Source organism: Bubalus kerabau, chromosome 5, assembly GCF_029407905.1.
Source record: "Bubalus kerabau isolate K-KA32 ecotype Philippines breed swamp buffalo chromosome 5, PCC_UOA_SB_1v2, whole genome shotgun sequence".
Lineage (NCBI taxonomy): Eukaryota > Metazoa > Chordata > Mammalia > Artiodactyla > Bovidae > Bubalus > Bubalus kerabau.
Window position 1 is genome coordinate 44,208,953 of NC_073628.1, and position 23,749 is coordinate 44,232,701.

General features: G+C 45.4%; 2 long non-coding RNA genes across 2 annotated transcripts; both read right to left on the bottom strand.

Annotated features, from left to right (window-relative positions):
• Positions 1-2,520: 2,520 nt before the first annotated feature.
• Positions 2,521-4,487, bottom strand: LOC129653833 (uncharacterized). Its single transcript, XR_008715228.1, has 2 exons — positions 4,388-4,487; positions 2,521-2,848 (listed from the first exon to the last, which is right to left on the bottom strand). It is a non-coding gene; the product is annotated as an uncharacterized LOC129653833 (long non-coding RNA).
• A 4,945-nt stretch (positions 4,488-9,432) lies between these two features.
• Positions 9,433-20,991, bottom strand: LOC129653834 (uncharacterized). Its single transcript, XR_008715229.1, has 4 exons — positions 20,346-20,991; positions 16,251-16,411; positions 10,364-10,421; positions 9,433-9,564 (listed from the first exon to the last, which is right to left on the bottom strand). It is a non-coding gene; the product is annotated as an uncharacterized LOC129653834 (long non-coding RNA).
• Positions 20,992-23,749: the final 2,758 nt, after the last annotated feature.

Sequence of the window (23,749 nt, forward strand, 5' to 3'; positions counted from 1 at the left end):
GAGTGCCCGGGAAAGATCTAGAAGCTGACCTACTGGTTCCCTTTCTAAAAACTGGGAGGGGGGAAGGTGATGGAGGGGGGAAGGGGGAAGAGTGGAGTTATGGTTTCTCTCTAGGACAGACAGGATGACGTGTGGCACTTAAAATTGTACTTAAAAATGAGTTTTAGAGAAAAATGATCTCAGAATTTCCTTACGTCTAATAAGAAATCTTTAATCAGGGCTTCAGAAATTTACCCTGCTTCTGCAGCCTGGGCCAGAGGTATTTAGTAGAGGCCGCTAGTACATCCCCACCCGCAACCCCTCACCCCCATTTAGTCAACCTCAAAGCATTTTCTTGATAGAAGATCAGGGCTGGGCACCTGTGGCTCGGTCCACATTTTTTGTTATCTCCTCCCAATAAAGTTCCTGATGCCTGAAATCTCAAGTACACCTGAATGGCAGGTTTCCTGAACAGCATAAATACTCCTGGAGCTTGGATTTAAATGCCAAATGTAAAGCAGTCTACTTTTAAGAAGAATTTTTCTATTTGAAAAAACTCAAGCTTCAGGGTAATTTTATAGAGGAAAAAATCCATGAGGGAAACTAATTGCACTTGGTTGTTCTTTTAAAATGAATAATGGACCAGGTATACCCTTAACAGTGTACTGGTGGCATTTCTGTTTGTTTTTCTAAGTGCAGTTAATTAAACCCTGGGTGGTTCCAGTGGGCTGTCTGTGGAACAGAGAAATATCACCTCCTCCTGAAAGTCTCCCTTGATTCCCCTGGCAGAGTTAGCAGCTTCTTCCTTTTGTCTCCTCTCATGTCTCCTCTCCCCTCAGAATGCCCTGTGTTCACGTCCATCATAGGACTTATCGTGTTAGAATTATTAACCTACTTTTGTGCTTCCTGAACCAAGTGCCAGCTCCCTGAGGGCAGGAGCTATGGTTTTTAGCATCTTTCAACCCTCACTACCTGTAGACATTTACTACCTGTAGGTGTTTACTAAATGTCTCACTACCTGCAGACGTTTACTAAAACCTCCCACCTGGACTTCCCCTATAAAGGGCTCCTAGTACTTATTCTGCCCCAGAGGCTCTGCTGGTCCCAAGCAGGTCATCCCTTCCTTTGGCACAACCTCTCCAGCCCCTTGAATCTAAGCCCAGGCCTGCTGAGTCCTTCCGGTCTGGATGGCATTCGTCCCGACACGTTGGATGGAGCCCTATGTGGAGACGATGGTCACCTTTGTGACCATGAAGGCAGACGAGTTGGATTCCTTGTGAGTTTGGGCACTTTGGTGCTTCCACCCTCTTGGATGGGGCCTGCCTGCCAGGATCTCCCTGGTCTTGTCTGTTGCCCAACAAGTTGTCACGTTGGAGCCTGACTTGAGGTTAAGGACGTCTAACTCTCGGGAGGCCTTGCTCAGACCCAGTAGGAAGGTTTTTTCAAGGAGAAGATCTCAGACCTCTGACTCTGGGCTGATCCTGGTCAGCCTAACTCCAGAAAGAAATGGCAACAGGCAGAGAGGATGATGAATGGCTCTGGAAAGCATAGGAAATTGGGTTTTGTTTGTGACAAGTCATCTATTAGTCCCCCCGCCATCCCTCTGTCCCCAGAGCCACAGATAAATAAATAAATAAAAAACCACGCAATATTTCAACCAATTGGAGAAACAGCAAAAAAATCCATGTGCCATGGAGGAAGAGAGACAAGCCCCTGATGTGCCTGGCTCCTCCCCAGAAGGTGTGCAGAGCAGGAGGGGGAAGGCTGATTTCTGTGCAGCTGTTCGTGCAGGGATAGTTGGTATCCTGTGTCACCCACTGCCCACTCTGAGATAGGGACTTCCGGGATAAGTCCTCACGGTCACCCTGTGGGCCAGGCTGCCCCCTTCCACCTCCCAGATCACGGCGTTCGCCTTTCGATGGCTCTCTCAATTCCCTGGGTCTCCCTTAACCCATCGCCCACATGGCAGGCTGAGCGATCTTTGAAACTGTACAAACGAGGTCACAGTGCACCCAGCCACGCAGTGTCTGTTCTGCTCCCTGATGGCTCAGCCCCTTCCCCGCTCAGGAGCCCTTTGAGCTGATTCCATTCCTCTGTGTCTTCACTGGTCTTACTTCTTTGTCTCCCTCAGGCCTCAGACCCAAACATTGCTTCTTCAGGGAAAGGTTCTCTGCCTTGCTGACCTAAATGCTCTCCTTCCCATCCTGTGTCCTCATAGGAACCTCTGCTTTTCCTTCATGGCATGTGCTAAAATTTGTAATCACATATTCATATGTCTGGGCTTCCCAGGTGGCTCAGCAGTAAAGAATCCACCTGCCAATGCAGGAGATGGGGGTTTGATCCCTGGATTGGGAGGATCCCTTGGAGAAGGAAATGGCAACCCACTCCAGTATTCTTGCCTGGAGAATCCCATGGACAGAGGATCCTGGCGGGCTATAGTCCACGAAGTCACAGAGTCAGACATGACTGGGCGACTAAACAACAACAAAAAATTCATTTGTCTATGATTTTTTTTAAAATTTATTTTAGTTTTGGCTGAGCTGGGTCTTCGTTGCTGTGCAGGCTTTCTCTAGTCGCAGCGAGTTGGGGCTCCTCTGTAGATGTGGTGCTTGGGCTTATCTTGTTGTGGGGTGCAGGAGGCAGGGCTCACGGGTTTCAGTAGTTGAGGCACACAGGCTCAGTGGCTCCGTGGCATGTGGAATCCTTATGGACCAGGGGTCAAGCCTGTGTCCCCTGCACCGGCAGGCGGATTCTTTACCACTGTACCATCAGGGAAGTCCTTGTCTAGCGTTTCATTCTCCAACCATCCCGTGTCCTCCATGAATGAAGGGGGCAGTATCCAGTTGATGAATCCTTGCATATCTAATGTCTGGTACAGAATAGGTGCTCATCAAATGTTTGTTGAATGAAAGAATCAGCAGTAACTTGATATAATAAACTTCAATATAATAACACACATGGGCGGGGATTAGAGCTTGTATGCTATGAGTTGAATAGTTAGGAGAAAGCCCCAGTACATAATTGTGTTTATCTGCTAATTTATAAGACCAAGGACTGGGACTGAGATTTAAGTCCTATCCATCTTAGAGCTTAGACGCAAGGAAATATGTGTGAGAAGTAAGAATAGATTCCAGGGAGGCCAAGTCAGAAGGGAGAATATCAGGATTTTTTGAGGCAAAAAAATCACCCAAAGAATTTCTCAACATCAGTACTATTGACATTTTAGGTGGATAACTTTTGTTGAGGAGGCTTTTTCTATGCAGGATAGCATGCTTTGCAACATTCCTTGCCTCCACTCACTAGGTTTCATTAGCAGCCCTCTTTCCTAGTTTGACAAGCAAAAACATCCCTAAACATGGCCTAACGTACCCTGGGGACAGGGTATAAAACTGCCCCCCATTTGAGAACAACTACCCTAAGAGAGGAAATGACACAGTGAACAGAACCCAGTTAATGCCAGAAAGACGAAGGCATGGAGGCAGCTAACGTCAGCATTTACTGCAGCCACTCTGTTGGCTTGTATAAACCCTGGAAGAGAGCATGGGGTCCCTTGTAATTATACCATTTCGGACTCCAGCTTTCTGACTGTGGGAACCCTCCCTGCCGTCTGCACGAAACACTAACAGAGCTCTTTCCGCCTGATTTCAAGTGGCCGTGGCTCACCCCACATCAACAGCGGCATCAGGATACAGATTCACAGCTGGCCCAGATCCTCGGTGGGACCATCAGCCTTGGGCAGTGCTGGCTGCTACTTGGGGTGACCCAGCTCACTGATTCTGAGATAAGAATATAAGACATCCCTTGGAATTCCCCTCAAATATTTCGGAGGTAGGATTTGGTAAAAGGTTGACTTCCAGCAATCAAACCGGCAGCAGCACTTACCCACAGTCAGGAGTTTGTAATAAACTTACCAACATTATGATTAACTCAAAAGCTGGTGAAGCTAAAGATGCTAACATTTACGAAGCCTTGGTTTCATCTGCTCTCCACAAAAACTCTACACCGGTACTGTTATTAGTCAATATTTTATGGATAAACCAACTTCCCAGGGCACCACTGCCTGGATGAGGACTAGGTCCTGGGCTCCAACACAAGCCATGATTACTCCTTTCAATAAAACCCTTTATCATCTTCTGCCAAGTTAGAGGGATAGTTTAATTCATTCAGCTAAGGTTGGCCAGTTGAAGCATAGACTGGTTTTTGTTAGCTCTGCTTTTCTAATTAATGAACTGAGCAAAGCAAGAAAATGTATCCACATTGAAGAGGAAAAGTTACATTTTTACATAACCTCCTGCTAGTTCTGCCTGTGTAACTCAGCTTGCTCCTTGCAAAGTCTGGATCACGTAGGTCACGTAGTCTCAGAAAGTGGGGACTTGCAATACTAAGAACTGGAGCTTATCTCACTCACCCTTGTCCTGCTCTTGGCAATCGCCCGGCCCCTGCAAACCTGCTTAATCAGACCTGTCTGTGTAAAGATCAGGCATCCCCCTCCCTGTCTTGACCGCTGTTCCTGGGCACGTGAAACCCCTTAGTTTAAACCAGCCTATTAGCAGCTAGTGTTGCCCACTATAGTCTGTTTGTAAAAACCCTTTGTTTGGGGCTCAGAAATTGGAGTGTTAACTGCTCTGGGGCTGCTGGTGTAATAAACCTGAGTTCTTCAACTCTCCGAGTGTGGTGCTTGCTGGCTCGATTACTGGTTTCTGCAATACCGTGTCTGTAAATTACTACTTTTCAGTATCTAGTTATTTGTTTATATATTCAGGAACCACTTGTTGATTGAACAAATGAATGATTAAATATTATGAATTTATATCCTGAGCTGCTACTGGTCCATTCTGGCAGTGGATTATGGCCATAGTGTGGGGTGACCAGCTGACTTGGTCTTTGCCCAGGACTGATGCATTTCCTGGGATTTGGGACTTTCAGTATTTTCCTTGGAATGAGTTGGTCACCTGTCCATAAAACTCTTTTAATGTGGACGTCCAGCCCTCCCAGCTTGCAGAGGCATTAGTTCAACAAACACACGTTGCAGTCTTTCTCCACGCCAAGCAATGGTGTAGAGATAAGAGACCCGCAGTCTCTGCCCTTGGGTACTTTATGCTGAAATGTTAGTTAACTGTGAAGCTTTATGCTGGAGCTGGTGCTGCAGCAATGAGAGACAGCCCTCCCAAGCTCTCAACCAGGCTCTGCACCACCCACCTTCTCAGCATCCCGGTCCAAGCCAGCAGCACTCCTGCACCCCTTTCTGCTTTCCCCTTCTTGCTCATTCTACTCTGCACGCTCCCTCTAGAGTGAACCATTCCAAGTGTCAAAGCTCCTAATGAGTTCTGGCGGAAACAAACACTCGGGAGTCCTGGGACTGAAACACCAGCTCAGAAAGTGAATCATTAAGCTCTTTCACTTCTTTTGCTAGAGGCAGAGAGGTCTAGAGTATGAGATTAGCAGAGAGGACCTCGCTGTCTGCTTTTTATAAAATTTAAAAAGCTATGCAATATTGTGTTAGTTTCAGGCATATAGCTTCAGATTCTTTTCCAGTATAAGTTATTATAAGATACTGAATACCATTCCCAGCGCTATAATATGGTAAATCCTGTTGCTTGCCTATAGAGTGATGTGTATGTTAGTTTGTATGGGATTAACAGATATGTATTTCAGCTTTTTGATTCAACTTTCCTAGTAGCTCATATGGTAAAGAATCTGACTGCAGTTCAGGAGACCTGGGTTCAATCCCTGGGTTGGGAAGATTCCCTGGAGAAGGAAATAGCAACCCACTCCAGTATCCTTGTCTGGGAAATCCCATGGACAGAAGAGCCTGGTGGGCTACAATTCATGGGGTCGGACACAACTTAGAGACTAATACTTTAAACACTGCTTTTTGATTCAACTTGGGGTGAGATACGTGCTTCCAGATTTTCATTATACAATATCATTAGCTCCTTATGCCACCTGCCCCCAGGGGATGTTCCTGAGAGAGTGGAAGTAAAAGAGTGGGCCAATCCTCTGAGCCTGACCAGCCTGCAGAGTAACTCATCGGAGAGAAAGGATGAGCGGCTGCAGACTCTTCAGAGCGGTGAGCAGGGCCGGGAGGCATGTGTGGGTCTCCTGTTGGTGGCCTCGGTTTCCTCTCTGAAAAAGAACTCCTCAGAATCCAACCCACAGGCATAACTCATACCCTCAAGCCACATCCGTACCCTCAAGCATAATTCAGACCACTGGGATTGTATGTAAATGAAAACAGGGCAAGACCCTGCTGTTTCTCCCATGCAAGGTAATTGGGTTCAAACTGATTTCAGTATGGTTTAGTGTTTATAAGAAAAGCTTTCCTTTAGCTTAATTTATTGTTGTTGCTTAGTCACTAAGTTGTAAGACTCTTTTGTGACCTCATGGACTGTAGCCCGCCAGGCTCCTCTGACCAAGGGATTCTCCAGGTAAGAATACTGGAGTGGGGTGCCATGTTCTCCTCCAGGGGCTCTTCCGGATCCAGGGATGGAACCCGTGTCTCCTGCATCGGCAGGCAGATTCCTTACCTCTGAGCCACCAGGGAAGCCCGCCACTCCACATTAGAGACAATGATATGGGCTTGGCTGGCCTCCAGGTCCCATACCCCTGCCGTCTGCCTTCCCCATCCTCCTCCATAGTGGGGCGGGCAGATCTTTTACCACTGAGGCACCAGGAAAGCACCTTTAGCTTAAGGGAACTGTCCTATTTGCTGATTTGTTCCATCAGTCTGGCATGGTCTGTCCACAAGACCTGCGCTAATTTCAAGTCTCAGCCTAAATGCTGTGGCAAACCTTATGAAGCTTCCCTTTCTAAGCAAGGCAAGCTTGAGGGCTTTTTCTTCTCTGTGCTCCTGGCATGGGGCCCTTCAATTCTGCATTTTCTCTTCAGGTTGCGTGCGTGCATGCTAAGTCACTTCAGTCGTGTCTGACTCTTTGTGACCCCATGGACTGTAGCCCGCCAGAGTCCTCTGTCCATGGGGATTCTCCAGGCAAGAATACTGAAGTGGGTTGTCATGCCCTCCTCCAGGGGATCTTCCCGACCCAGGGATCAAACCAGTGACTCCTGTAGCTCCTGCATTGCAGGCGGATTCTTTACCACAGAGCCACTGGGGAAGCCCTCGCTTCAGGTTACGGTGACACTGAATGTCTACTGGGAACCCTGGAGCGGGAGGGGCCCTTCTTCTTTGAGTCTTTAGCTCCAAGCATTGGGCCCGGCACACAGCACATGCTCATTAAATTCATGACTGAATGAGAGTGAATAATGGGGCTGGGCCTACTAGCTTAGGGAGATATGCCCCCTCACACTCCATGCCTTGAGAGCGCCTAGGACAGCAAGGAGATCCAACCAGTCCATCCTAAAGGAAATCAGTCCTGAATATTCACTGGAAAGACTGATGTTGAAGCTGAAACTCCAATACTTTGGCCACCTGATGGGAAGAGCTGACTCATTTGAAAAGACCCTGATGCTGGGAAAGATTGAGGGCAGGAGGAGAAGGGGACGACAGAGGATGAGATGGTTGGATGGCATCACTGACTCAATGGACATGATTTTGAGTAAACTCAGGGAGTTGGTGATGGACAGAAGGCCTGGCGTGCTGCAGTCCATGGGGTCACAAAGAGTTGGACATGACTGAGCGACTGAACTGAATCTAACTCCATGCCTGTGTGTGTGCTAAGTCACTTCAGTCGTGTCCGACTCTTTGAGACTCCGTGGACTGTAGCCCACCAGGCTCCTCTGCCCATGGGTTTCTCCAGGCAAGAATACTGGAGTGGGTTGCTGTGCCCTCCTCATACTCCATGTCACTGGTCAGATCCAAAGCCTGGTGGTGAGGGAGGTAAGGTGTGCAGACATCTGTAAATAGTTGGTGCTGAGTCCTTGGGAGGAACCGTCCAAAAAGATATATGCAAACTGTATCCAAGTGCCAAGAACAAAACTCTGTGGGAGAGCTTCCAGTAAATCAGGCTGAGAATTTGGTTAGTTAGTTCAGTCGTTCAGTCATGTCTGACTCTTTGCGATCCCATGGACCACAGCACGCCAGGCCTCCCTGTCCATCACCAACTCCCAGAGCTCACCAAAACTCATGTCCATTGAGTCGGTGATGCCATCCAGCCATCTCATGCTCTGTCGTCCCCCTCTCCTCCCGCCTTCAGTCTTTCCCTACGTCAGGAGGGGTGTTTAAGGTAGGACAGTGACACCTAGTGGTGGAAGGACTACCCCGCTTCAGGCTCCCAATCCAGCTCATCACTGGAGGGTCTGCGGGCAGGTTGGGATTCTGAGAGGACTCCATCTGGGAGCGGTGGGCAGGAAGTGCTCCGCCTGCAGGACCTCTGATCTCTAAAGTGGAATGGATGGGCTGACTGGCAAAACCACAAACATTGTGCCTAAAGTTAATGATGTTGTTTAGTCGCTCAGTCGTGTCCAACTTTTTGCGATTCTATGCCCTGTAGCCCACCAAGTTCCTTGGTCCATGGGATTCTCGACGCAAGAATACTGGAACGGGTTGCCATTTCCTTCTTCAGGGGATCTTCCCAACCCAGGGATGGACCCCAAGTCTCCTGCTCTGGCAGGCAGATTTTTTTTTTTTAACCACTGAGCCACCAGGAAAGCCCAGTGATGCTGTGCTGTACACTTAAACATTTGTTTAAATGTTCTTACAACAGTTACGCTCACATGCACACCAATTCTGTGGCAGGGCCAGATTAGATGACCATAGAGTCCCCTGTTCAGCCCTCCTTGAGCCCAGAGAGTGAAAAAAGACCAGCTGAAAGTCACGGCCAGTTAGCCCCAGAGCCTGACATTGAATCCAGCTTTGCTGATACTCAGAAAGACATCTTTCCTCTCGATCACTCTTCCTCTCCTGAAGGCAGGGCAAACTGACTTCATTAGGGTGGGGTTATGTTACCATGAAACTAAGGCAAACTTGGAGAGGAAGAAAACAATATGAGGGGGAAACTTGAAGATGTGTCCAAGGGGACTCACACCTTCTCTGTCTGAAGAAAGAAAGGAGGGGTGGGATCAAGCCCGTGCTCTCCATCTCTGCTCGCACCCAGCGCCTGCCTTCTTCCCCCTGACTTCTCAGGGCCAAGAGCTACTGTCTGTGTCCTCACCCGAAGGACCAATTTGATGGTTCACACTAAAAAGACGTTGCAATGGATTCTTTGTAAGGGCAGTGGTGGGAAGCCTGGAAAGTGTTAGAATCACCCGAGGGGCTCAGGCACTTACAGGGTGTTTGTTATCTTGCCCCAGACTGCAGAAAGTGGTGCAATGGAAGGAAGGGCACCATGTACAATGTGAGAGGAGCTTAGGCTAGGGGCTGGGAGGGGATTCGCACAGGGACTCCTGGCCGAGGGGCTCTGGCCAGGGGAGCCTGTCCTTCTCTGCTGCCAGCAGAGCTGGCCTGCTGAGTCGTCTTCAGGGGCCTTCTGGCCTTCTGTGCCTTCCTGGCACAGAGCCCAGTCTCCAGGAACATCCCTGTGGCTCCTCCCTTGACTCCAGTTTCCCACAATGTCCGCTTTTCTGCCGCACGTGTGTATTTCCATCTCAGCCAAGGTGTCTGTCTGGTTTGGCTTTTCAATTGGCTTCTCCCTGAGACACAGATTCTCTTATCATCGTCAGTCCCTCATTCCCCACAGGCTGTCCCAGGCTCCATGGTGGGAACAAGTAAGGAGCCGCTATCTCTTGCTTCCAGCAAAACCTGTCGCTGCAAACACGGAGCGGAAAATGGAGCTTGATCTAAACTTGCCAAAAGCGCATGGTGGAAAGATGTGCTACCAAGATGCTCCAGGCATGTGTTCTTGCTGTTTCTCTAGAGTCCTCCTTTTGGGTGGAGATTTGGTTATTCTTTCGTGCAGTGATAGAACTCTTAATTTAGTGATTTTTTTCTAATATACATGAAAACGTAAGCATTTCAAAGACATGAAGGCGTGGATATAGATGATTTGTCATTCAGTGTAGCAAAAGAGATGTATATTTGGCCAATTGATATAAGACTAAATCCAAGTTGTTAAGGGACACTTAGTGTGTGTTTTCGCTGTGTTAAGCACTTTATGTGCATTTTATCATTAAATCTACAGAAATACTTGGAGGTAGACAATTATCCCAATTTGTAGTTGAGAAAACTGACACTCAGCTAATTGCCTAAAATCACGCACAGGTTGTAAGATTCTTGAGGGCAAGACCCTTGTCTTATTTCCTGCTCTCCCATTTGTCTCCCAGTACGTGATCAAGTCGATGGTGGCTAATGCTGATGGTGAAGTGATGATGACCGAGAACGACTCTGAGATGGGAGGTCTCCATCCTACCACTGAGCCCTGTGCTCTGCCCCCAGGCATAATCTGCACAGAACTCGTCCCATTGGAACTCCTTAGAATATACCTCACCTTACCTCCATATCAGGGTAAGATGATCGTGTCCTGATTCTGTTCTTGTCTCAGTTTCTTTATCTGTAAAATGGGAATAAAAATATGACTTTAGAGAAAGTGAGACATAAATGTGCATCAGATGTGAAAATCCTTTGTGAGTTGTTCATCATCAAACATATGAAAGGTGTTATTTCTATTAATACTCTGATATTAAATATTAATAATAATATCCATACGTATGTGAGAGGTGGACTACATTTTCCTCACTCAGGGCATAAAGCAAAACTGATCTCATATTCCATGCTTGTATCTTGATATTTTAAAGGTGGAAAGGGACAATTTTAAGCTACTCTATTCTTCTCTTGGGGCTTCCCCAGTGGCTCAGCAGAAGAGGATCCACCTACAATGTAGGAGACACAGGAGACGTGGGTTCTATCCCCTGGAGGAGGATCCCCTGGAGGAGGGCATAGCAACCCACTCCAATATTCTCACCTGGAGAATCCCGTGGACAGAGGAGCCTGGCGGGCCACAGTCCATAGGGTCACAAAGAGTTGGACAGGACTGAAGTGACTGAGAATACACACACGGACTCAGACATTCTTCTCCTGATAAAGTTTGACTGTCAAGTCTATTTTCTTGCTGTGGATGAGAAAAACTTATTTTGAACATCTGAAGCTCTATATTGCATTCTTAATATTACAACAGTAATTACCCCCTGCCCCCTATGGATGGTTGCCTTGGGTTTTCCACAATGGAGGCTGAAGAAGCCCTTTTTATACATTATAGTGGTATTAGTCAAAGTATGGTGTTTGGCTTTGGCTTGTCAATGAACTTTTCATTATTAGCTGAAAAATAAATATTTAGAAGTTGACAGTAAAGCATCTAGAAACACTGTATAGCAACTTTACAGAGTTAGTTTTATGTCTGTCGAATCTAATACTAAAAAAACTGTGGCTTGCATTTTGTCTTTTTTATTTCGCATTTTAACAATACATTTTGATTGTGTTTTCCAAAAACATGTACATATGACGGATTGGAATCTAAAAAGAAAGGTCATTTACTCCTGATAGTTTGAGAAGTCTTGCTTTATATCTGAAAAGGAGGGGTGGAGTTTCTAGTCATTTATGCCGAGGATCCTTCTTGGAGCTATGAAAATGTGCTCTTCTTTTTCTTAGGTCTCTAAGACCTAAGAGGTACTGTCAAAAACACACCCTGAGGTATGGTCAGAAGCCTGATCTGGGCCATAAATGTCCCATACTCTCTTCCCAGGGAAGTAGATGCTAACTACCTTGTATTTGCAGACTCAAATAGGCCATTTTAGTTATTGTTTCCTCAAGATCAAAATTTGCTCCGTGGTGACTCCTGGCTGTCACTTCCAGATGCAGAAATAACTGGCCATGGTTTCAAGACGTGGCTCAGCAGGTACCTCTTTACCACGAAACAAAGAAACAGGGGCCCAGAGAGGTTGAGTAACTTGTCCTAGGCACACGGTTCTTATAGCTTAGAACCAAGATTCCAACCCAGCTCTATTTTCTCCAAGAGCACATGATCTTCCTAATCTGCAATAAGTCATTTTGGTGAAATGAGACAGATTCCCCAGGTTTCTCGGGGTGTCACACAGAAAGAGTTGAGGGGCCTACAGGGAAGAAGAGAATGGCGGGGGCATGCAGGAGGTGAGAAGTGACAATAGGTTGATAGAGGGAGACGCAATTGTTATGGGTTGACTCTATGCCCCACTTCCAGAAATTCTTGTATTGAAATTCTAGCTCCCAATACTTCACAATGTGACTTTATTTGGACACAGGATCTTTTCTCAGCCTTAGTTCAGTTCCTCAGTCGTGTCTGACTCTTTGTGACCCCATGGACTGCAGCACGCCAGGCCTCCCTGTCCATCACCAACTTCCGGAGTTTACTCAGACTCATGTCCATTGAGTCGGTGATGCCATCCAACCATCTCATCCTCTGGTCTTTTCAGAAGCAATCAATTCAAATGAGGTCATTAACTGTCTGCTTAGTCACTCAGTCATGTCCGACTCTTTGTGACCCCATGGACTGTAGCCCACCAGACTCCTCTGTCCATGGGATTCTCCAGGCAAGAATACTGGAGTGGGTAGTGGTTACCTTCTCCAGGGGATCTTCCCAACCCAGGGATCGAATCCAGGTCTCCCGCATTGCAGGAGGATTCTTTACCATCTGAGCCACCAGGGAAGCCCGAGGTCGTTAGGACGAACCATAATCCAATCTCATTGATGAAAAAGGGGAAACTTGGAGGCAGATCCGTACAGAGGACAACGATGTGAGGAGCCACAGGGGGAAGGTGGCCCCTCTACAGCCAAGGAGAAACTCCAGTGTCGGGCCTTTCCTCACAGCTGTCAGAAGGAGCCAACCCTGCTGACTCCTGATCTCAGACGTCCAGCCTCCAGGACTGTGAGCAAAGGCGTTTTTCTGCTGTTGAAGCTGCTGCAGGAAGGGGGACTCCTTTCAGGGCCGGAGAGTGGGCTCTTGTCTAACACTCAGAAATGAACTATCTGAGGAGACGCACATGCTGACAAAGCAAGAGACTTCACTGGGAAGGGGCACCCTGGCAGAGAGCAGGAGGGTGAGGGAGCCGGGAGGACTGCTCTGCCACGAGGCTCGCAGTCTTGGGTTTGGGTGATGGGATTAGTTTCCAGCTTGTCTCTGGCCCATCAATCTGACTCAGGTCCTTCCTGGCTTTGTGTGCATCTCTCAGCCAAGATGGATTCCAGCGAGGAGGACTCTGGGAGGTTGGTTAGACATGTGGACTGGCCTCTCCTCTCCTTTTGACCTTTCCCAGATTCTTCAAGTCGGTGATCACTTGTTAGTTCTGAGTTCCTTACCAGGACCCCCTGTTCTAAAATAACTCATGCAAGTGGCGACTAGCTTGCCCAGCCAGGGAGGGTAGTTTCTGTCAGTGTTTCCCCTAACAAAGCCACCCAGTCTGGGGTACTTTGTTACAGCAGCCCCGGCAAACTAATATAGACATTGTAGACTAAAGAGCATTCTGACAGAGCCCTCAGTTCAGTTCAGTTCAGTCACTCAGTTGTGTCCAACTCTTTGCGACCCATGGACTGCAGCATGCCTGGATTCCCTGTCCATCACCAACTCCTGGAGCTAATTCAAACTCATGTCCATCGAGTCAATGATGCCATCCAACCATTTCATCCTCTGTCGTCCCCTTCTCCTCCCACCTTCAATCTTTCCCAGCATCAGGGTCTTTTCAAATGAGTCAGTTCTTCACATCAGGTGGCCAAAAAAGTATTGGAGTTTCAGCTTCAGCATCAGTCCTTCCAATGAATATTCAGGACTGATTTCCTTTAGGATGGACTGGTTGGATCTCCTTGCAGTCCAAGGAACTCTCAAGAGTCTTCTCCAACACCACAGTTCAAAAGCATCAATTCTTTGATGCTCAGCTTTCTTTATAGTCCAACTCTTACATCCATACATGACTACTGGAAAAACCATAGCCTTGACTAGATGGACCTTTGTTAGCAAAGTAATGTCTCTACTTTTTAATATGCTGTCTAGTTTGGTCATAACTTTTCTTCCAAGGAGCAAGTGTCTTTTAATTTCATGGCTGCAGTCACCATCTGCAGTGATTTTGGAGCCCCCCAGAATAAAGTCTGCCACTGTTTCCACTGTTTCCCCATCTATTTGCCATGACAGAGCCCTAGCTTTCAGACTATAACAGCATCATTAAAGATGCTGGAGACGCTGGTCCCCACAGTGGCAGAGAGAGAGGACTTCCTGCTGGCTCAGACTGCAGACAGGGCTCCACCCTGTTAACAATTCCTCGCCTCTGGCCAGGGCAGGGTGAATGACAGTGTTCTTTTCAATCCTGTCAACTTCCTAATCTAGTTCCAGCCCCACTGCCCTGCCTCCTGATGACTTTCTGGCCTGACTTTCTGTCATTCTTTCAGGCCTGACCTCTGCAGACCCCTTACAAAGAGATTTTTCAGCAGCCTCATCTCTATCAGTCTTAAATGTATTTTAAGCATTGCTTTGTATGGGGAATACTTTACAAATGACACAGCTGTTCGCCCCTAGCTCTTAACCACTTCTTTAAAAGCAAACTGACTCTCTATCCTCCACCACAAAATTCTTCCAGTTCTGTTGGAAGGAAAGGCTACTGAGAATGAGTGTGCTTCCCAAGGAAGGAGCTGCCTGTGGTCCCTGGAGGTCGAGGGGCAGGGCTCTGCTGGCCATCAGTGGGCCATGGGAGTAGGAAATCAAGGTAGACCAGATGCTCTGTCTCAGAAGGGAGTGTTTTTGTTAATTTTGTATACTGTTCTGGCTGGAGGGTTTGTTCTAACTACATGCAGAAGCACTCCATGCCTTTTCTGGAAGCTTCTTTGGAACTTAAAAAAATTTTTTTTCTTTCAGTTTTATCCAGGTGTAATTGACATACAGCACCATATACGTTAAAGGTGTACATTATGATTTGACTTATATATATCATGGAATGATTCCTGCAAATTTAGTCATCTCTCATCTCATATAGATATACATTATAGAAGTTAAAAATTTTTTTCTTGTGATGAGATCTCTTAGGACTTTCTTTCCTAACAGTTTTCATGTATAACATACATCACTGTTAATTATCTTTATGTTGTATGTTATGTCTCCAGTATTGTTTTCTTACAACTGGAAGTTTGTGCATTTTGACCACCTTCATCCAACTCTCTTTCTCGCCACCCCCACCTCTGGTAACCACAAATCCAATCTCTTTTTCTATGAGTGGATCTGTATTGAAAGTATAATTGACCTAAAACAACACTGTGTTGGTTCCTATTATACAGTATGCTGCTGCTGCTGCTGCTAAGGCACTTCAGTCGTGTCCGACTCTGTGGGACCCCATAGATGGCAGCCCACCAGGCTCCCCCGTCCCTGGGATTCTCCAGGCAAGAACACTGGAGTGGGTTGCCATTTCCTTCTCCAATGTGTGAAAGTGAAAAGTGAAAGGGAAGTCGCTTGGTCGTGTCCGACTCATAGCGACCCCATGGACTGCAGCCTACCAGGCTCCTCTGTCCATGGGCTTTTCTAGGCAAAAGTACTGGAGTGGGGTGCCATCGCCTTCTCCGATTACACAGTATAGTGATTGTATATTTCTGTACATTTCAAAATGATAGCCACCACCATAAGTCTAATTACAATATGTCACCATACAAAGATACTGCAAGCAAGTCTTTTTAGTTTAATATAATTTCATTTGTTTTATTTTGGTTTCACTCTCTTGCCTGAGGAGATACATCCAAAAGAGTATTACTAAGACCAATGTGAACGAGCATACTGTCTATGTTTTTTTTTTCTAAAAGGTCTTACTTTTCAGTCTTTTTAAAATTTGAATTTATTTTTGTGCACGGTGTGAGAGCATAGTCCAACTTGATTCTTTTGCATGCAGCTGTCCAGTTTTTCCAACATCATTTATTGAAAAAGTTGTCTTTTCCCCATGGTATATTCTTACCTCCTTTGTTGCAGATTGCCTGTACAAGTGTGGGTTCTCCTCTGGGCTCTCTACTCTGTTGCATTAATTTACGTGTATGTTTTTGTGCCAGTACCTTACTCTTGGGTTTCCCAGGTGGTGCTAGTGGTAAAGAACCTGCCTGCCAATGCAGGAGATATAAGAACCCATGGGTTCAACCCCTGGGTAGGGAAGATCCTCTGGATGAGGGCATGGCAACCCACACTAGTATTCTTGCCTGGAGAATCCCATGGACAGAGGAGCCTGGCAGCTACAGTCCATGGGGCCGCAAGGAGTCAGACACGACTGAAGCAACCTAGCATGCGCATATTCACCATGCTCCTTTGACGGCTGCAGGCTTGTAGTATAGTTTGAAATCAGGGAGCATGATATCATCAGCTCTGTTCTTCTTTGGCAACTTCTCTACTTACCTTATAAAATAATTATTTACGATTTCAGGCAGAAGGATTTCCATGGAGGAATGTTTTAGCTCTTTTCAGGGATGTAGGTGAGCCCTGTGAGCTGGTCTGCAGCGATATTAAAGGTTGGTCACTGCTGTTTTTCTTCTAGATCAGATCTTGCTGTAGATCACCTGCATTAGAATCACCCCAGAATTTAAATAGTAAATATTCCTGGGTTTTTATTCCCTAACATACTGACTCAGGAATCTGGGCGTATAGCTAAGAATTTGTATTTTAAAAATATCATCAGGTGACTATAATGTACAACCAGGTTTAGGAAACAACTCTTCATTTCTGCATTGCTATTCTATTTCGTATCTTTATCTGATGTTCACTGAGCATTTTCCCTGTTCCAGAAACTGATCAAAGACCAAAGGATAAAGGGATCAAAGGCACAGTGTTTGTTCTCGGGTATTCCACAGTTTGATGGGAAAGACAGACTGGCAGCAAATGTTCACATAATGTCAGAGTCGCTTGAGTAGAATTAGGTCCAGTAAGGCTGAGAACATTAAACCTGCTTTGAGGGGAGAAGGTGCGAGTGGGGTTAGAACATTAGTTTTCAGCTGGGGGCGCTTTTGTTCCTGAAAGATAGTTGGCAAGGTCTGGAGATGTTTTTGATGGTAAGAAGTTGGGAGGGGGTGATGGTGGAATCTGGTGAGCAGGGGTCAGAGCTACAGTTTGAGCTGGATTCTTCAGTGTGTGCCTTTCCCAACAGACCCTCCTGCTCTGCTAATGAGAACAAATCAAGAAAACCAATATACATTGGTTAGGACCTTGCATCAGTATAAACACTTTCATACATATTGTCTTTTTAAATTTTTTGTTACTTTAAAAACCCCATGTATTTGGAAATTAAATGTTAACTGAGGCTTATAATAACCCCCTGAGGGCTGGAAGAACTGATATTTTTGTTCAAAGAAAAGAAAGCAAACAAATATTTGAAACCATAAAGGGCTAATTTTCTCAGTAAGCAAAGGATGCTTGTGCTTATTCCCTCAGTCATGTCTGACTCTTTGCGACCTCATGGACTTTAAGCTCAGCACGCTCCTCTGTCCTTGGGGATTCTCCAGGCAAGAATACTGGAGTGGGTTGCCAGGTTCTCCTCCAGGGGATCTTCCCGACCCAGGGATAGAGCCCAGGTCTCCTAAGTGGCAGGCAGATTCTTTACAGTCTGAGCCACCAGGGAAGCCCAGAAGATGCTTAAGCATCGATAAGAAAAACAAAATTGAACAGAAAAGTGAGCAAAAGACCACAAACAGACAATCTATATACGGGGAAATGTCAGTGAACAATAAACATATAAAAAGATGTAATATCATTCAAAATAAAGGAAATGCCAAATGTAACAGGTGAGATGTTTTCTCCTGTCAGATTGACATAGACCTTTAGGTTCCATGATACCCAGTGTTGCTTAAAGACAGGAGTGGGGCCTGAAGTTAGAATCCTTCTGCTGTTGGTGGGAGAATAAATTAGTGCAACAGATTTGGAGGGTAATTTTTAAAACATTATTAGAAATAAGCATATGAAATTTGACTTAGCTATTTTATTTTAAGGAATTTACCTAAAAGCTAAATGTTCCTATGTCTGCAAAGATATATTAATACACAGGACTGTTTATTGATACATTGTTTGCAATAACCAAACAACAGAGACACTGTAACTCAGTGTTAAAGAATGGGTTAAATATATTTTATTTCAGCATTGCCCAGACTGGAGCACAGATGTCAAGGAGACGGAAGCAGATCTCTATGTCCTGGCATGAAAATGTCTCTGAGACATCTTGTGTAGAAAAAAAAAAATCACAAGTCTGTGAAAGAGATATATAATTTTCATTTGTATAAAATAAAGATATAGATATCCATGTAGGTGTCTACAAAGAAATCTCGAGGAACACCTAAGAAGCTAGTGACTAATTCTGAGGATAGGTCCCAGAAGTAAAGGGGGACAAGAACAGCTCTCTCTCTTCCTTACTGTTAGAGTTATTTTTCCAGGAACATGGATCACTTTTTTATCTATCTATATATATATAAAAAGCAGAATAAAGAGCAGAGAACAGATTGAGGGTATTATCTTTAAGTATCCTTTTTTACAGGCACGTCTTACCTTTATAGTTGGTGCATTTGCTCTATTAGCAATTTTTTTTTAACTGCCCCCATCTCCATCTATTATGAAGACTTTATTCTTGCTCAGTTTTAATACTTGAGAATTCCCAGGAATTGTTTCCAAGGAAACCCATGTATAACCAGAAGTTATTGGCACAATCTCTTATGGACTCAGAAAGTGTCCTGTTTCTTAGCAACTCATCCAAATTTTCTCATTTTAATTGAAATCATACATTTCCTTAAAAGCCTTTTCAAAGCAGTGATATGGAAGGTCATTTATCCTTGTTGATGAGATGCCCCTTGAAAAAAGGCTTTGGTGAATGTGAAGTTCAAAATGTTCAAAAACACTTCCCCATGCAAAGTGTGCCTTCTTTTTTAATTGCATAAATCTGTCTCTGCTTTCTATCCACCTACAGTCAATCAAACATATGTCTCTGCCTTTGACCTCCTCCGGTAAAGTGAGAGGTGGGTGGGAACAGCTTCCTGACCCGCCTGGGGTTTCCTGTTAAGATTGAATGGGACTTCCCTGGTGGCTCAGTAGCAAAGAATCTGTCTGCCAATGCAGGGAACAGTTTGATCCCTCCCTGGTCTGGGAAGATCCCACATGCCTCGGGACAACTAACCCTGTGCACAACTCCTGAGCCAGCCCTCTAAATCCTGTGAGCTGCAACTGCTGAACCCATGCTCTGCAACGAGAGAAACCACTGCAGTGAGAAGCCCGTGTTCTGCAACAGAAGAGTAGACCGCACTCACCGCAGCTAGAGAAAGCCCACCCAGGGACCCAGGGAAGTGACTGTCATCCCAGGAAAGGCCTGTCTGTGTAGGACACCTTGGAGTCTCTGGGCAGACAGAGGTCTGAAAGGATTTTCGTGGTGCTGAGGAAGTAGTCAGGAACCTTGAGGCTGGATGGAAAGTGGACGCTGTGAGTCAACTTCACACATTGAGTCCTACGTCCCAGCTCCCCTGCGCTAATAGAGCAGGTCGCTTCCTCATTCTTTGGCAAGTGTTTACTGGCCCTGTCCTAGGAGCTAGGCTACAGCCCATGAGCAGGACTAACTTCAAGTCTAGGGAGAGGTCTGCATGCAGACAAAAATAAGAAACAGGGTTAGGGAGAGCGTAGGAACTAGGGGCGTGCTTATCAGGAGATCCGTCCCTAAACTTGAAGAGTCAGGGAAGGCTTCTTGAAGGAAGCTGACAGCGTCAAGTCTGAGACCCAAGTGTTGGAAGCAGGTTAAGCAGGTAACATGAAGTGAGAGCCAGCCCGTCTGTGAACAACAGGCTTGGACTTGATCATGATCAAGTTCCCTTCCGGATCCCATAGTCTGACTTTCTTTCCAGGTTCCTACGTCTGGCCTTGAGCTCGGTCCTGCTGGTGACAGGTCTGGGTCCCGAGGTGAACAGGACAGAGGTCGCGTCTCCAGGGCTCTCCGTCTCCCTGACGTGACTATGGGGCTGGGGCAGCGCCTCCGCGAGGAGACTCAGCCTGGCTGACACTGGCTGTCCTGTCTAGACTGGAGAGCGTGCCCTCCCTTGGTGAGCCGGAGTCTTCAGACACGGCTTTGTTGCCTGCTTTGAGCAATCGATAAACGAAGCTCCCAGACGCCGGCAGCTAGATGCTGAGGTGCCAGGGGTGTCGGGGCCAAGCATGTGGCCTGAATCTTCTCTGAGCAGGGTCTTTTTGAGGCAGCCTCCTACAGGCTCACTCCCTCAAGCAAGAGCAAATCTCAGGCTCCCTGGCTGCATGGCAGATGGCTAAGGCCTTGACGCTGGAGGTGAGGGGGAAGGATGAGAACCACCTCTGGCCCAGTTGGCACGCTGCAGGGCCTAATTATAACCCACCAGGACACTCCAGTATGGAGTGAGTTTTGGAGACGCAAGAAACAGCAGAGAATAATCACAATATAACTTAGGAGAGGCATCCACAGACAGATGTCAGGAGGAGTCAGGAAGGGAGTGGTATTACCTGAGGCTGGGGAGCCTGGGTTTGCAGACAGATCACCTTGGGTTATGAACCTCTCCAAGCCTCAGCTTTCTAATCTATAAACTGAAAGTTATGATAACACCATCCTTATCAGATTATTATAACATTAAGTAAAACAGTGCAGATTTTAGCACTCACTTTGGTACCTGATAAGTGCTCAAGAAACATTAGCTATTTTTATAATAATAATGATTATTTATTAATCACATTTTGTGCCAAGCATTGCAATAAGTTGACAGTTTTAAAAGTTCTTTAAGGAGGGCATTAAGGAGGCACAATGTACCTTGAACGCTCTGCTCATTTACCTAAAACAAGATCTGTCAAGATCATCTAGCGTGAGCTTCGCTTTTCTTATCTGCAAAGCGCAGATGATGACCTCTGCCCTACAAGCTTGGAGTTTCATGTCATTAATATCTTTCTTGCAGAAGCCTGAGCTGTACTGCATTGCCTACAGTTTCCTGCACCGATTCCTTTAAAGTGGACAAAGATCCTAAGGACACTTGAAAAATCAATCGAAGCTTATCATCCTTCTGTATTTTTAAATGATTTCTTCCTGTATCTTTTTTTTTTTCTTCCTGTATCTTTTATGGATGTTTCTCCCCCACATTTTTCAGATTTTCCCGAAGTCTTTAACTTAGTTTCCATAGAAACAACAACTCTCTTCCTTTTCAGGCAGGAAGTTTGTACTTTTAAACAGGATTTAATGAAATGATTTAATTGCAGTGATAAGTACAACCAGGATGAACGGATGGAGATATGGACAAACTGATTCTTGGTATTATTACACCACTCAACTGAAGGATGCAGAACGAGCAGATAAACTGAGAGCAGCCCGCTGGCTATGGGCATTTGGGTGCCATGGGCATTAGTGCCATGGGCATTTTATGTTACAGGAAATGGAGAGCCCCAGCCAAACCCACTAGCTGTTTAAGCAAACGTCTGTTACAGAGCTCCTACTGTACTTGCAGATTCCATCCTGCACCATCCTCTCTCGTGGTCTGGGTCTCTATGTTCTGTTCTCTTTGTCAGAATGCCCTTCTCATCTCTTTCCACCTCCCCCTCCACCCCCTCCCCTTTTTTTTCCAGGCCAGTTCTTAACCTTTCCTCTTTATTTAGTTTAGAAAGTCTTTCCTTCTACCCTACTCATTCCTCCTCTCCCATCACTCTCCCTAAAACTTCTTGTCGGATCCTGTGCCCTTCTTGCTGCCCCTGTCTTCTTCATGCAGATGGCTGAGCCCCAAGATGGCAGGAGTCTGGGTTTCCTCCCAGCTCCTCCTACTTCTCCAAGGGCCCGCACCCCACTCTATTAAATTTAGTCAATTATTTCTCTGTCCTCCATTCCACTAATATGAGCATCTTGATGGTAGTCCTATGTCATATTCAACTTGGTTTCCTTATCACCAAACCCAGTGCCTGATACACCGTTTTTCACTTGAGATTTGTTGAATGGGTTGCAATCTTTTTGAAGCTATGCATATAGTAAACACAGTGATGTCAGACAGATAATCAGCCTAGTGATCAAAAGTAATTTGCAAATGGGTTGAGCCACTTAGTTACATTTTCATGAATGCAGTGGACATAGCTTCGTGGCTTAATCCCACTGTCTTTTTCTAAGCTTTTATATACTCTTTAACCACAGTTGATTTTCATAGTCAGAAGTGTGGGGAAAGAAGCATAGAGAACCTCGTATGTAAGGTTTTTATGCCCAGTACTGGAAATGGCACATATTACTACTTACTCATACTCCTAAAACCAGAACTCAATTATGTGCCCTCTTTCTCCAGTTTCAAAGGGGGCTGGGAAATGTAGTCCAGCAGTATTCCAGGCAGACTAGATTACTGGGTCATGGGGACACACATATCTTTAACGTCATTAGATAATGCCAAAATATTTCCAATGTGGAGTGCCAATTTATACTCCCACCAGTAAGGGATGAGAATTCTTGTCTACATTCTGGCCAACATTTGCTGCTCATCTTTTGACTTCCATGATATCTTGGTTGGTTAAATTTGGTATACCCTAGTATACTTGCCTCCTTTATAAGACTATATCTTTATTGGTGGAAGTTATCTTGTTTTTCTATTCCAAGTTCTCAGCAATTCTATCCTAGGTATGTATCCAGCAGTGAGGTGTGGGCCCATGCACCAGACATGTGTGTAATAATGTTTATACAAATAGTATGTAGTAGGAAACTGGAAGAGACCCCAGTGTCCAGTGAGAGTAAAGTGGAGTGCTAGACAGCAATGATAAAGAACAGACTGCAACTACACAGAGCAACATGGATGGGGCATTAGAAACATAGTTCTCTGCAAAACAAGTGCATGCTGTTTAAATCCATTTATATACAGTTCAGTGTTCTTGACTGATCTAGACACTGTTGTGTTTAAGGTTATGTACTTAGGTGGTGTGAATATAGAGAGGAGAAAAGAAAGGAAGCAATAACCATGAAAATCAGGTTACTGTTAGGGATGGGGGGAAGGTGTAGGTATGAGAAGAGGCTCATTAGTGCCTCCATAGATGGGAATTAGAAGATTGATACAGGGTTTTAGGGACCAGAGTTAGTCCTATGGTTGTTTTAGGAGAGAAGGTAACAAACTGGGCAAATATTGATCAGAATTTTTAAACTAGGTGAGATGTTGCAACGGTTAGTGTTACTAACTTTGTAACACTTGAGTCCATGAGGAACTTCTATTACTATGGTTTTTACCTTGGAAAATATAGTGCCAGGAGCTGGGGATAAACAGTATCTAGAAGCTGGTGTTAAAATAATTTGCGCCTTGATTCTTTGTGTTGAGTGCCATAATCTGACAGAAATTGTTATGCAAATCATGATATTATTTTGCAAATGTTGGGGTTTGATTCATTTCTGAAGGCATGCACATCAAAAAGTGTGAAAGTGAAAGTGTTAGCTGTTCAGCCATGTCTGACTCTTTGTGACCTGGTTGACTGTAGCCTGACAGGCTCCTCTGTCCATGGAATTCTCCAGGCAAGAATACTGGAGTGGATATCCATTCCCTTCTCCAGCGGATCTTCCAGACTCAGGGATCGAACCTGGGTCTCCCACATTGCAGGCAGATTCTGTACTGTCTGAGTCATCAGTGTTTAATTTATTGAGTTGGGTGGTTCATCTTCCAGTCCTTTCATTTTACATTCGTATTTTTTCACTCTTCTGTATGTGTGTCATATTTTGAATTAAAATTACATATATATTAATTTAGAAATTTTGTAATTTATAAATATTTGTTCAGAAAGATACATATACAATATTGGAAGAACAAGTGCCAAAGTGAAATTTATGGTTACTCCTGCATAGCGGAATTATGATTTTTAATTTCTTCCTTTGTGCTTGAATTGACCTTGAAAGGTTGAGTTTGTTTAAACAATAG